The sequence below is a fragment of the Lethenteron reissneri genome, chromosome 51 (assembly GCF_015708825.2).
Source record: "Lethenteron reissneri isolate LAM-NWPU_2019-01 chromosome 51, ASM1570882v1, whole genome shotgun sequence".
NCBI classification, from domain to species: domain Eukaryota; kingdom Metazoa; phylum Chordata; class Hyperoartia; order Petromyzontiformes; family Petromyzontidae; genus Lethenteron; species Lethenteron reissneri.
The window spans coordinates 3,327,970-3,341,378 of NC_083829.1; the positions used below are offsets into that span (position 1 = coordinate 3,327,970).

Here is a 13,409-nt window from a genome sequence, read left to right on the forward strand (position 1 = left end):
ACTGTCTCATCTGTACTATTTGTGCAGTGTTCATTATCTGCACTGTCTCATCTCGTGTGTGGCTCGTTTCTTCTGCCTTGCCCCATGAGTGCTCCTGTTTCTATCTCATTTGTATTTTCAGTATTGCGGGACCTGTCTCGTTTGTTATTGCCCCCTTTCATAGCATCTCAATTGTACTGTCTGTCTCGACGATAGTCTACTTGTTTGTACTGCACTGACTGTCCGTCTCGTTTGCATTGCCCGTAACGTCTGTCTTCTGTGCTCTGTTGGATGATTTCTGTTCCAATTTTTTTCAAGTTTATTACATTCATAGGAAGCACGCCCACACACTGCCGTTTCATGAAGTAGATAAGCGATGTCTCTTTTACATACCTATCTCTCCAAATGAAACAAATACAGGTATTCTTTACACAACCTATCAGCCCCACGGCCTTCTGGGAGTGAATCATTTCAGATGCATGAATTCAGCACAAGCACATGTTGGACCAATTTCAACATACAGTACATTGTTTCATCAGTAGCCAGGCGTGCTTGAATCAATGCTGCCGAATTGCCAGATGTTAAAGGCAATGTCGCTCTCTTTAAGATTTGGCTCCTAGTTATTTGCAAAATTACATATCATACCAAATTCAAAAGAATCACTCGTATCACAGTGAGGAATATCAATATTTAAATAGAAAAGCATACAATGTCTCGTTCACTTATCCATCTCTCCACACATTGCGAGTATTCTTTAAACGACTATGTGGGCTTCTAGGAGTGAATAATTTCAGCAGCATTGATTCAGCGCAAACAAACTCTGGACCACAGTAGTAATGTCTCGTCGGCAGAGTCGTCACGGTTGGCTACGTGCAAAAGAAGTTCAACATATTGTACGCACATACACAGGTTTTGACAAAAGGATGCAAGTCTGTAAACACAGCCTCACAATCCTTGCTTTGTTAAGCATTGTCCTCACGCCTAACATAAACTTTTTTTTTAGTTACAGTGATTATCATGGTTTTTCTCGAAAATAAGCCAAGCATTATGCAGCCAGATGGCTGAAAGACTCACAACCAGTGTCAAAGCACAACGCTGGCATGACTGAAGACCTTTGCCATGTGACCTGATTACAATAATAGCAAAGAAACTCAACGCATTCATTAATAACACCCGTGGCCTTGAAATAAAAAATAGGCAACGTTTCTGGCAATGGCCCTTATTAATAACACACGGCCCTTATATGAATAAGGTCCATTGCCCGAACCGTCACTAATTATTTATTTGCTTTGTTTGTAAGGCAGCATTAGTGACGAATGTGATGCGTGTGCTATTTGTGATTGTGCACAAAAGCCAATGCAGTATCACCAAATAATATTTAGTTTGAAAAGAATGGATTCGGATTTCAAGTGAATAACAAAGCCACCTGTTGATATCGTAAACAGCGATTTTCAGTATTTTCCCATCGCTGACGGAGGGTGCTTCACATTGACAGGACTTCCTGTAGACCTGTGTAGTTTATTTAATGCCCACGTGTCGTAATTTCGTCGCTCCAGATTATCTCCGGTCATCATCTCCCCTCCATATGTGAGTTGCCTCCCTAAGATACCGTTGTGTCGTCGATTACGTGCCATCTCGATTGCCACTTCAACTCCTAATCATAAAGGACGTTATTTGTGCCTTGGTGAATGTCCTTGCTGACACTCTCCAACTAAGCTTGAACGCGTTATTGCATTAGCTCTGCCCATCTGTTTGTACTGTAATATGGGGTCATGATAACACTCATGAAAATGATCCAGTATAAATGACATTTTAGTTTACTTTCAAATGACTTACACTATTTAAAATAAAACTGCCCAAATTAATTTAATGGTTACCCAACAATAAAAATTTTTTAAATAAAAATGAAAAAAATTGAATCACGACGTTTCGGAAGCAACACAAGCCTTCCGTCATCAGGTAGGACAGCCACAGAAAGAAATAATTTGCTGTGGCTGTCCTACCTGATTACGGAGGCTTGTGTTACTTCCGAAACGTCGTGATTTAATTTAGTTATTTTCATTTGTATTTAATTTTTATTGTTATTATTATTTTATTATTATTTATTTTCTATTTTCACCTACGTGACTTTACTGAAAGAACCAACGAGTATGGATCCTTGCAGTCACTAAAACTTCAAATCTAGAATTAAGGTTACCCAACACTGATTGAAATCAGTGTGTGAAGGATCATCCTAATTGACCATGTGTCTCCCGTATCCCCTTGTACCTGTCTCTCCAGATCTTCCTGTCTCCCTGCGTCTGTATCTCTCGTCTCTCTAGCTCTGTATCTCCATATGGCTCTATCTCAAGCTCTGTCCCTGTGTATCGTTGTGTGTGTGTGTCTCTGATGAAGACTAAGATACAGAGAGACATGCAGAGACACAGAAAGAGACGCGCAGGTCATCCGCTGGTATTGACTGGCCATTTTTTCCAGCATGCACTCTGAAAATGTTGTCAACATACCCAATTACCCATGATGTTTTCACAAATAGGAGAAATTGACCGCCAATGTATTCCAATTATTTGGATTAAACGCAAATTCAGGATAACGGGAAACCTAATTGTTGGTCCCCCACTTTAGAAATCACCATTATCCATGGGACAGTCTGGCACCAGCTTTTAATACACCTACTACTGCCTTCGAACGGCTGCACGGTAGCATACAACTCTTGATTACCTCGGTTGAAGATCATAGGCTATGCAAAGATTATTAACCGGCTCGTTTCAATTAGACGAGACCTTCACTCAACCCTGTACAATGAAAGTCGCTCAGGTAACTGCTGTGACTGGCAGACTGAAGGACAAATACCTTGTCTGACATGCTGACACTAGCACCATTTCAAAACCATATAACCCATAGGTGGAACATTTTTTGGCCTTATCTTATTTTGCACATGTTACATTTGCGTCACGAACCGATTTGACTTTGTTGTGTTGTTAGAGCATGTTGGTGTTATTAGAACATAATAGTGGGTGATAATAGGGTTTTCCCCTTTTTTTGACAACAAAACTGGTGTAAGATATTTAATCACCAAACTGAAACCTTTTACAAGGAATCACGTCTGCATTAACCACAATGCTTGTGGTCAGAATGTAAAAAAAAACATACTTTGATAATAAAAAAGGTTTCAGTTTTGTTGCCAGAAAAAGGAGAAAAACCTATTATCATATTTGGGTACTGGCAAAGGAGGTCCCATAATAGTAGGTATTGTTTTATTAAATAATTGTAATAAATCATTTCTACTATAATAGCCCAGAAATGTGTGTAACGCGCGTGACGTCACTCCACATGCCGCACCCCCCCACCCCCCGTCATTAATAATACAATAATCATGAGCGGGTGGATTTTTACACTCACGCGGAAGAAGGTCGAGTGGAAAGATATTTTTTTCACAAAGTGACGGTCAAAAATTAATCTACACAGCACACTGCTACATCCATACGTGACGTCACTGCAAAAGAGCCCCCCCCCCGACATTTTTTTAACGTAAATTCGCTTTAAATTTGACATATCTTTAATCAAAGTTACTAAAACAAATAACTCTACGCTGACGTTTCTTTACGTGATTATTACAGCTTCCGTCCTAGGACGGGCAAAAGGTTAGTATTAGAATACAATCATGAATTCGCTGTGAGGTTAATAAAATATCTTGTTCAGTTTCAATGGGCTTCCCTTGAGCATTACGATGGATATTTTATCGAGGAAATCTAGGCCGAGTCTTAAGACTGCTTCATAGGAGGCCTGCATCGGAATATTGTGGCTAAATGTTAGGACGCCATGGTGGCGAGATGTTAACTACCTCGCATTGTCTATAGGAAGTCATGGGTACGATCCCGACCCTGATGCCTGTATATTTGAGTTTGCGTGTCTTTCTCCCCGTGTTTTTTTTTTCTCCGGGTCCTCTGGTTTTTTCCCTCCACATTTGGAAAGGTGTTTAGAGTATTTGGCTGCTATACATTTCTACGTGGTGATGCTGATAAGCCACTTCGTTTAGCTATCATATGCGACGACCAGGTCACTTCTGAAAAAGAGCTATATAGCTTACCTGGTATAATTTAAAAAAAGTTCTGTTTTAACTTGTAGTTCGCGGACGAAAACCCAAAATGTACGCAATGACCGCTTCGACGAACCCATTCGCTGCTCCACCATCTCCTGGACACTTTGCAGTCAAATAGATTTTACATTTTTCCAACTCGTGCATCCAAAAAACACTCATCGCACCCACACATGCGTGTGTGCGATCCAGCAAGTGATCTGATAGTGTTATGTGGGGGGCGGGGGGACGGACCTCAAAAGTATTGTAATATGATAGTGTTGTGGAAAATGTGTTTAAAATGTTGTAAAATCAGCAAAACACAGAAGCATCCAATACATAATACATCTCACTGGTGCTGGGTGTTGGTTTGACAACAAAAATGCCCTTTACATGCCCTTGAATTAATACAAATGTTTGATTTCTTTAAAATGTGCGGCTTGCACATTTGTTCTGCATTCATTTTGTCTGAGGGTTATTTGTAAGTCACTGGTATAGTTGTTTTGTTTGTGTTAAACAACAACATAAGTTGACAATCTATATAGCTTTCGAAATTAGCAATGGACTGGCCATTCTGGTGACACATAGCCCAGTTTATATTTTTTATAGAGCGGGACATGTGCTCTCCATTTTGGAGTGAACCCATCAAACTTGTGTGAGAGGCCAACCCTGCCAAAACGTCTGGCTGGCGAGTTTCACCACAGCGGAGGCATTGGCAGCCTCCAGCCTCTGCCATACGTCAACATCATTTGTGGAGTACGTTATTTCCATGATCGGAGTGATTCAGGTGAGATATTGGTCCAGGGTGCTTTTAATTGTTAGTGGATGGTGAGCATGGGAGCGGTAGCGTAGCGGTTAACGTGCTGCGCTATGAACCTGGCGGTCAACACCAGTAACAATTATATGAACCGGTTCTGGGCATCCCCTAGGTCGACTCAGCCTCAAATGAGTACCTAGTGCGGTGTGTAAACATCGCCACTAGGGAGACGAAGGCGGCCGGGCGTGGTGTTGGCCACCCACCTGCCTCGTGTGCCGTGCCGGCCTTCATAGGTGCTTGTTAATAGCACTTGCCCCAACAGTCTGTTAAGACTATATGGGGTGTCTTTGTTTTCAGTCACGTGACCTTTTTCGGTTAAGTGATTTTGCCCACCGGCGTGGAATTATTATAGAATGTATGGGATGATTTGTGATCCTGAGAAGAAAATGCATTCATAAGGCCTCATTATATTTTGGGCAAGAGCTTAAAATGGCAATGCTAAACAAAACGCTACGCTCCAATCAGTTCTGTTCGGCCACCAGCACTCCATATTCCACATCGCATGCCAGGTCAAGTGCCAAAAAATATAGATTTTTTTTTTTTTTACAAAAGCTGTCCAAAAAAAGTATTTTGACAGGTCAACTGCATGTGCTGTTGGCCGGAGAATTGTATACATTACCTGTTGCGGGGCAGCTATGACAATAACACATTTCTACAGAATATGGCTGCTGTTATAGGCATTGATCCAGTCCAATGATACTTTTCTTTGGAACACATTGCTACGGAACACCGCAATGGTTTTGGCTCGAGGCGACAGACGCATGACTCTATGAGCATTGTGCCAAACCTCATTGCTAGAAGGGTACTACTGATTAACATGTCTCCGTCACCCATGTGTGTGCAGATACGTTATTAGCAGTTTGTTTTGCTGATTTTGGTGAAGCATTTCTTCAGCGTGAAATGTGTCATTAAAGTGTCTGCAGACGTACCATTTACAGACATGCGCTGTCTTTGTTTTTGTTACTTTTTGTTGTCCATTGTGTGCGATCTTCCGTGGGAAAAACTTTCCAAAAATATTATGCATGTTCTTGTACCAAAATCGATGTAAAGAAAAACAACTACTACATTGTATAAATGCATACATTTATACAATGTAGTAGTTGTTTAAATGCATACATTTATACAATGCAATCTCAATCAGCCTAATGCCATGATAAGGGGCGAATTGGACTGACTTCGGGACAATCACTGTTTTTTATATTCTTTGGTTCTTTCGGTAAAGTCACATAAATAGAAAAATGAAATTTTTTTTATTTGCTTTATTATTATTTTTATATCTACGTGACTTTACCGAAAGAACCAAATAATATTAAATCCTGCAGTCACGAAAGTTTGAAGTTAAAAGTCATTTTTTTGTTTCAGCAGTGCAGAGCCGTCGCAAAAAGGTCACAAACACTATTCACGGTACAACTCGAGGTGCAGTCAGGATATTTCTTAAGTATCGCACAACGTTCCAATTGAGCTGCGAACAAAGCAGGGGGGGGGGTAATGGTAACTGTTTGACTCTGAGAACAATCAAGACTAAAAAGCGATATATATATTTTTTACAAGACAACGAATCAGTTAAGCTTTATCTCATTCGAGTAACAAAAGCGGCGTACGCGTGTGCACCGTTTCCCGGATTATAATGTCATCTGAGCGGTTTATAAAAGTGTGGCTTTGCGTGTAGCACATACACTCGTATGTCTGGGCTAGTGGAACAGGCACTGCTTGCTTGCTGTGATTTAGTCCGACAGCATGTTATCGCACGCTTTTTTTTTACCTCGTGGGTATGTGATGGATTGGTTTTGTAGTAGTAGTTGGCACGCATCACAACGCGCCACGCTGTGACACGAACCTTTAAAAAAAGTAACCCGACTAGAATCAGATGCTTATGAGAATTCGTTCAACTTTTTAATTGCCACCCTCCTCCGCCCCCTTCGTTAGGCCATGGGGGTTGTTTGACTTTGACCAAACACTTCACCGTTTCACGGCCGCCTCCGATCGGTGTGCCGATTTTGCATCTGTGCGATACGTTCACAAATGAAGGCGATCGAACATCACCAGAATGTATTTACACTGGAGGAATCCGATGAGCCATGAGGCTCTTTAACACCACACATATGTCCCGCTATGATTCATTTAACATGATTTCATTGCACCAAAGAAATACAAAATTCTCTTGCTCGTTTGGTTTTAAACTCCACGAATCGTCAAGCTTTACTGTAATCACACCGTGCTCCATTTCAACATGTAACCATCATTGCCGTCACCGGGGGCATGTGCAATTGGACACTGCGGGTGTTATTGGCCAAATGCTCTCTGCCCTTCAGTGAATATTTTCCAGACAACAAGAGCCACTGTGTGAAAAGAACCCCTGGCTTTTTCGCTGACACGAAGATAAGTGCCTCATAAAAAACATAGTTCAGTAGCTGAATAATCTATGTAAATAAAGACCTGAATCTGTATGTCACAAACACCTAAAAGGTTCTTCCCCACAAGGTAGAAAGCTGACATTTGGTACATAGGTGGCTTTTAGGACGCAAACAACAGGAAACATCTGAAAATCAGAGTTTTTTTTTATTTGAAGGCCCCCAAAAACTCGATTCTAAGTGGCACGAAAACATGTTTGTGCATGGTGTCATTCAGGAACCGTTCAAAATAATAGATTGCGTTTTTTTTCGTTTGATAGAGCTTTAAACAGAAAATACAATTAAAGCGATAACCATTGTTTTGTCTTTTAATGATTTTGAGAGAAATCAGATTGAAGGGGGGTTTAACGAAAAAAATATGCATTTTATAATGTTCAAATCGAATAATTCGAAAACGGTAAACGATAGGCACTTGCCCTCATGGAGTATTAAAGTAATAAATGTTGTTCTTTCTAATAAAATAACGGAATCTTCAAATTGATTGGTTTCCGATGGGGACGTCTTTATATATAACAAGTTGAATCAAGTCGTCAGCATTTTGTGTCTTTTTTGCGGAAAAACACGTTTTTGGAGTAATTACTGTTAAATCGTAGATACAATTCTAAAAAAAAATCATATCAGGTTCATTATTATACTTATAGAAAAATGTTGACCGGAGTAGAAACGTTTTATGAACTAGTATAATAATTTAAAAAAAAGTTTAGAAGCTTAGTTTAGTTTTAAATGTGTATCAGTCACGCGCCCCCACTCCGTCTTGCCGCGTGACCCGCACCGCCACGTGACTCGGGCCGGTCCCGTGCCTCGTTTCCTTTTAGCCAAGGCTGGCGACCTCTGAAAAAAGGGCAACTCACTCACTGCCCCCTTTGTTTATGGTGGGGGGGGGGGGGTGTTTACTCTCATAACACTGACAACCAGGCGCGTGGAGGGGCGTGTGGTGGGAGGAGGAGGGTGGGGGCGCATTGGAAAGGCAAGTTTGTACTCAGTCTCAACATTCCAATACAAACATTATTCTTTCGAATTGTCAGCAAGAAGCTAGCGCTATACATATGTATAAAATGTGCCCGCTTGATTTTTGTGTGCCAAATTACGGCAGCCAAAACATCGGGATGAATAATGTTCGTATAGCAGTGATGAAACGCATTTGGATTTGCAGCGTTTCAAATGTTAATCGTAGAATGGAATGCCTGTGGGTTATTAAATATAAGACGCAACATACTGCTGATGGCATTGTATAAGCACGTGAGGACATAGCATCAACAAAACAGATTCTGAACATACTGTATCTATCATATTTAGAAGACTATATAACAACTCGTGTTTACGTAACCAAGTCTTGCGCTTTCGATATTGTGATAGCACGCAGGTTATATGACTCTCGCAGAGCCACGCGACCCTTCATGTTAGAGAACATGCCGAAAGAAGTGGATATCACAGAGCTGCCTCTGAGATTATTTCAACTGGTTCGGGTCACATCAGCAGAGGAAATAACTATCCCACCTGCTCCGCAATTACGAGTGTGATGTTCGTAACTTGACAACGAAGACAATCTATTTAATTCTCAAATCTGCGATTTACCCAGATTAGGTGCTGAATCAAATTGAATGTGATTGGACTATTTTCTTTTTTTTCGTACGGTTATTGGTGACCAGGCTGAGGATGCAAACTCACTACACTTGATAACCTAGGGTATTCACTGGTTTTGAACCCAAGCTCAGCACTGTGATCGCTGAGCCACACCTGATCACATCAGTCTTAAAACAATATAGATTTTATCTGCTGCCACTTGAAATATTACATCGAAATACTTTGCATACTTTTGCACGTGGAAACTCTTAAAGTGGCAATGTGCACATGGACCGCAATGCGGTGTTCAATATTTCTGCTGAAAAGGACACTGCCGCCCAAACGAGACGTGGGAAAACAACAGTGGTTTATCACGAGACCTCCTTTGCCAGTATTACATTATGATAATAGGTTTTTTTACCCCCCTTTCTGGCAATAAACAATAAACAATAACGACACACTTGTTGGTTCTTTCGGTAAAGTCACGTAGAAAGAAAATGCATTAAATAATAGAATACAACGTTTCGATTGTAACATAAGCAATCATTATCAGGTACGAATGAATGAGAAAATAAACCTAGTAAACTTAGAAATATAATGCAATACAACACAGAGAGTCGGCTAACATAACAGTCAACACCCTACCTGGTTGATTACGTTCTTCCAAAGATTGCTAAATTTGAGAGAGAGACAAAACACAGACACGGAGACACGTAGACAGACACATAAGCAGAGGAAGACAACACAGAGACACACACAGAGACACACAGAGAAACAACGCCTCTGTGTCGAGGCATTAAATAGAGAGAGAGGGGGGCAGAGAGGGGGGGGTAGAGAAATTAGCATGTTAATTCGAGATTTGAAGCTTTCGTGACTGCAGGAATTACTAGAGAGACACACACACAGAGAAAACAAACTTAATAAAACAAACTTCGTAAAATTTGGAAATGTAATGTAATGCAACACAGAGAGTCAGTCAACACACAATTAACGCATAGCCTGGTTGATTACGTTCTTCCAAAGATTGCTAAATTACAAGTTGAGTGTGAAATTTGAGAGAGACAAGACACAGACACGGAGACACAAAGACAGACACGCAAGCAGAGAGGGAGACAACACAGAGACACACAGTGTGTGTGTCTCGATGTTAAGTACATTTTCTTGCTTCTATCGCTAAACTCACGTACATAGAAAACTATTATTATACAAAAAAGTTGAAGAAACGTATGATTTAAAAAATCACCTTGCAAATATTACATTTATAATGTTTGTGTGCAGACAACTAATCTTGCTATTTCTTGCTTCTTTCGCTAAACTCACGTACATAGAAACCTATTATTTGAATAATCACCTTGGAAATATTACTTATTATATTTTTGTTTGTGTGCTGACAACTCATATTTCTAAATTTACTTGGTGAATATTAATCTGTTATTGTGTCTAAGTCCTTGTGTGCGTGTGAGTCCATGTGCGTGTCTGCGTCGATGTGTGTGTGTGAGTCGATGTGTGTGTCAGTCGATGTGTGTGTGTGATTTGATGTTTGTGTGTGTTAGTCGATGTGTATGTGTGTTGGTCGATGTGTGTCAGTTGATGTGTGTGTGTGTGTACATCGATATGTGTGTGTGAGTCCATGTGTGTGTGTGTGTTTGTCAATATGTGTGTTTGTGTAAGTCCACATATGTGCGTGTGTATGTATGTCCATGTGTGTGTGACTCTATGTATGTGTGTGTGTGTAAGTTGATGTGTGTGTGAGTCGCTCTGTGTCTGTACGTTGATATGTGCGTGTGTAAGTACACGTGTGATTAGTCGATATGTGTGTGCGTAAGTCAATATGTGTGTGTGTGCTATTCCATGTGTGTGTGAGTCTATGTGTGTGTGTGCATCGATATGTGAGTGTGTAAGTCGATATGTGTGTGTTAGTCGATAAGTCAATGTGTCTCTGTGTGTGCGTAAGTCCATGTGTGTGTGTGTCGATATATGTGTGTGTGAGTCGATGGGTGTGTGTTAGTCGATATGTCTGTGTGTGTAAGTCCATATGTGTGTGTGTGTAGGTCCATGTGTGTGTGAGTCTATGTATGTGTGTGAGTTGATGTGTGTGTGTAAGTTGATGTGTGTGCGTGGGTCCATGTGTGTTTGGAAGTCCATGTGTGTGTGTCTTAGTCGATATGTGTGTGTGTTAGTCCATATATGTGTGTATGTAAGTCTAAGTTTTTGTGTGTGCGTCAATGTGTGTGTGTGTGTGTACGTCCGTGTGCATGTGTATAAGTCGATGTGTGTGTGTGTGTGCAAGTCACTGTGTGTACGTGATTGGATGTGTGTGTGTGTGTGTCAGTCGATGTGTGTGTGTGTAAGTCCGTGTGTGTGTGAAACTGGAGCATGCCACTAAGAAGTGGGGCTTACCATCAGCCCCACCAAAACTAAGCACCTGCCTGGGTATTTTGTACCATTGGACACTCCACCCCCACAACTTCCAATCGATGATGGGGCAGTTGCAGAGAGAGTGGAGAGTTTCTCATACCTGGGCAGTGTGCTCATGACCGGCTCCGGCTTAACAGCAGAGGTCTCACTCCGAATCAGTCGAGCGGCAATGTCTTTTCATCGGTGGCGCAACGATGTGTGGAAGCTACCAGGTCTGTCGCTCCACATGAAGCTTCAGGTCTTCTCGGCCACGGTCATTTCCTCCCTTCTCTACGCTTGCGAAACGTGGACCCCCCTAATGGAGCATCTTCGCCGGTCAGAAACATTTAGGCTGGCTTGCCTATGATTCATCCTGGGCTTAACCAGACTGAATTGTGTGAGGAGCTCACAAATCCTTGAAAGATCTGGGCAAAGTCCCATCGGTGAGCTCCTCCGGCAGGCAAGGCTGCGTTGGCTGGGTCATGTAGCCCGCATGCCCAGCCACCGCATGCCTAAACAACTTTTGTTCGGCCGGATAGAGGGGGCTAACCAGGCACGTCATGGGCTAGAGAAAAGATGGGGTGATGTGGTACAGGAGGGCGTGGAGCTGAGTGGAATTGCCGATGACTGGTACCAGCGGTGTCAAGATCGGCCTTTATAGAGGAGGCTCGTGAAGGACGCTACTGGGCAGTTGGAGGCAGTCGCCCTCCAACAACAACAGAGGGTGGAGGAGCGACACAACAAGGAGCGGAGCGCCGGGTGGCTAAAGCACAGCAAGTTGGCACAGTAGGGGGCACAGGTGGTGCATCAGCCAGTCATCTCAGTCAGTCGACCTGTGGCACCTGGGACTGCCCCGTGACCTCTTGCCGGCGGGCGTTCGACACTTCACGTGGCCTCAAGGTGCACATGGCCTAGCACAAGCGTCGTGGTGACGTCACTGCCACTTAGTGGCGAATGGCGGTTGTTGTTGTGTAGGTCGATGTGTGTTTGTGACTCACAGTGTGTCTGTGTGTGCAAGTCGATGTGTGTGTGGGTCGATATATGTGTGTAAGTCGATGTGTGTGTGTGCGTCGATGTGTGTGTACGTAAGTCCATGTGTGTGTAAGTCCATGTGTGTCAGTCTATGTGTGTGTGTGAGTCGCTGTATGTGTGTGTACGTCGATTAGTCTGCGTGTAAGTGAATGTGTGTGTGGCTTTATGTGCGTGTGTGAGTCAATGTGTGTGTGTAAGTCGATGTGTGTGCGTGGTTCCATGTGTGTGTGTGTGAGTCGATGTGTGTGAGTGTGTCTTTTTCGCCCGGACAATGCCGGGTGCTATCTGCTAGTATACAAATTAATGTGCACTACCTTGTTTGCAAGCAAGCCTGGCTCTACCCTCTAGTGGGGAATATGCACGCCACATTCAAATTACCTCAACGGAACCAAGGCTAGAACACATTGTGATCTGCCCACGATAAAAAAAAAGTGCCATGAAATATTTAATGGCTGCAAAGGAGGCGTGTGGGAAAATATTGCAATGCCTATATAAGGAGGGCATGCTCACTGATGGATGGATTTTTCCCACAATGCCGAAGGAAAAACCCAAAGATTTGGCACATGCCAGCAGTGGCGGCTCCTGCAAAATCTCTCAGGGGGGGCAAATGTCTGGATGATTGATAAGGATAAGGTCCACCCATGCAATGGATAAATTAACAGCTTAAGCATGTAAAGGCAACTTCACTTCTTTAATATTAATGAAAAATAAAGTGACTCTTACAATACATCTTGTTTGTTTCTATACTCACTATTAAAACAAACCACTCAAGTTTATTTTATTAAAGATTCCACTAGGTGGCGACAAATTATATTGTTGGATGAAACGTGCTTACGTATGATGACGTAAGCACGTATGATGACGTAAGCACGTTAGTGCAAGCCCTCCCGGAAGCCATAGAGAATGCATTGGAGCGCCCGCCGTTCGAAAAAAAACATCTTTGAATGTAAGTCTCTGGGGCCACTCGGGGCGCTTCTCAGCCGGAGTGAAATCGCCCAAAAAGAGGCGGTACTCCACAGAACGTGACATGACGCTGATTGGACTATATCCAGAGGCTGCAGTGACGGCTAGCGTGACTCTGTGGTTCAATGACATTGGTGGTGCGTCGCCCAATCGCCCTAATGAAGAAACCGCC

The 13,409-nt window shown here is 42.4% G+C and overlaps 1 protein-coding gene across 1 annotated transcript in view; it reads right to left on the bottom strand.

Annotated features, from left to right (window-relative positions):
* The window catches only part of LOC133355514 (monocarboxylate transporter 2-like), a 74,263-nt gene extending 64,754 nt beyond the window's left edge, over positions 1 to 9,509 (bottom strand). The window contains exon 1 of the mRNA XM_061572842.1: positions 9,491 to 9,509. The gene's annotated coding sequence lies outside the window, so the exon portion shown is untranslated. The remainder of the gene's footprint in view (positions 1 to 9,490) is intronic.
* Positions 9,510 to 13,409: the final 3,900 nt, after the last annotated feature.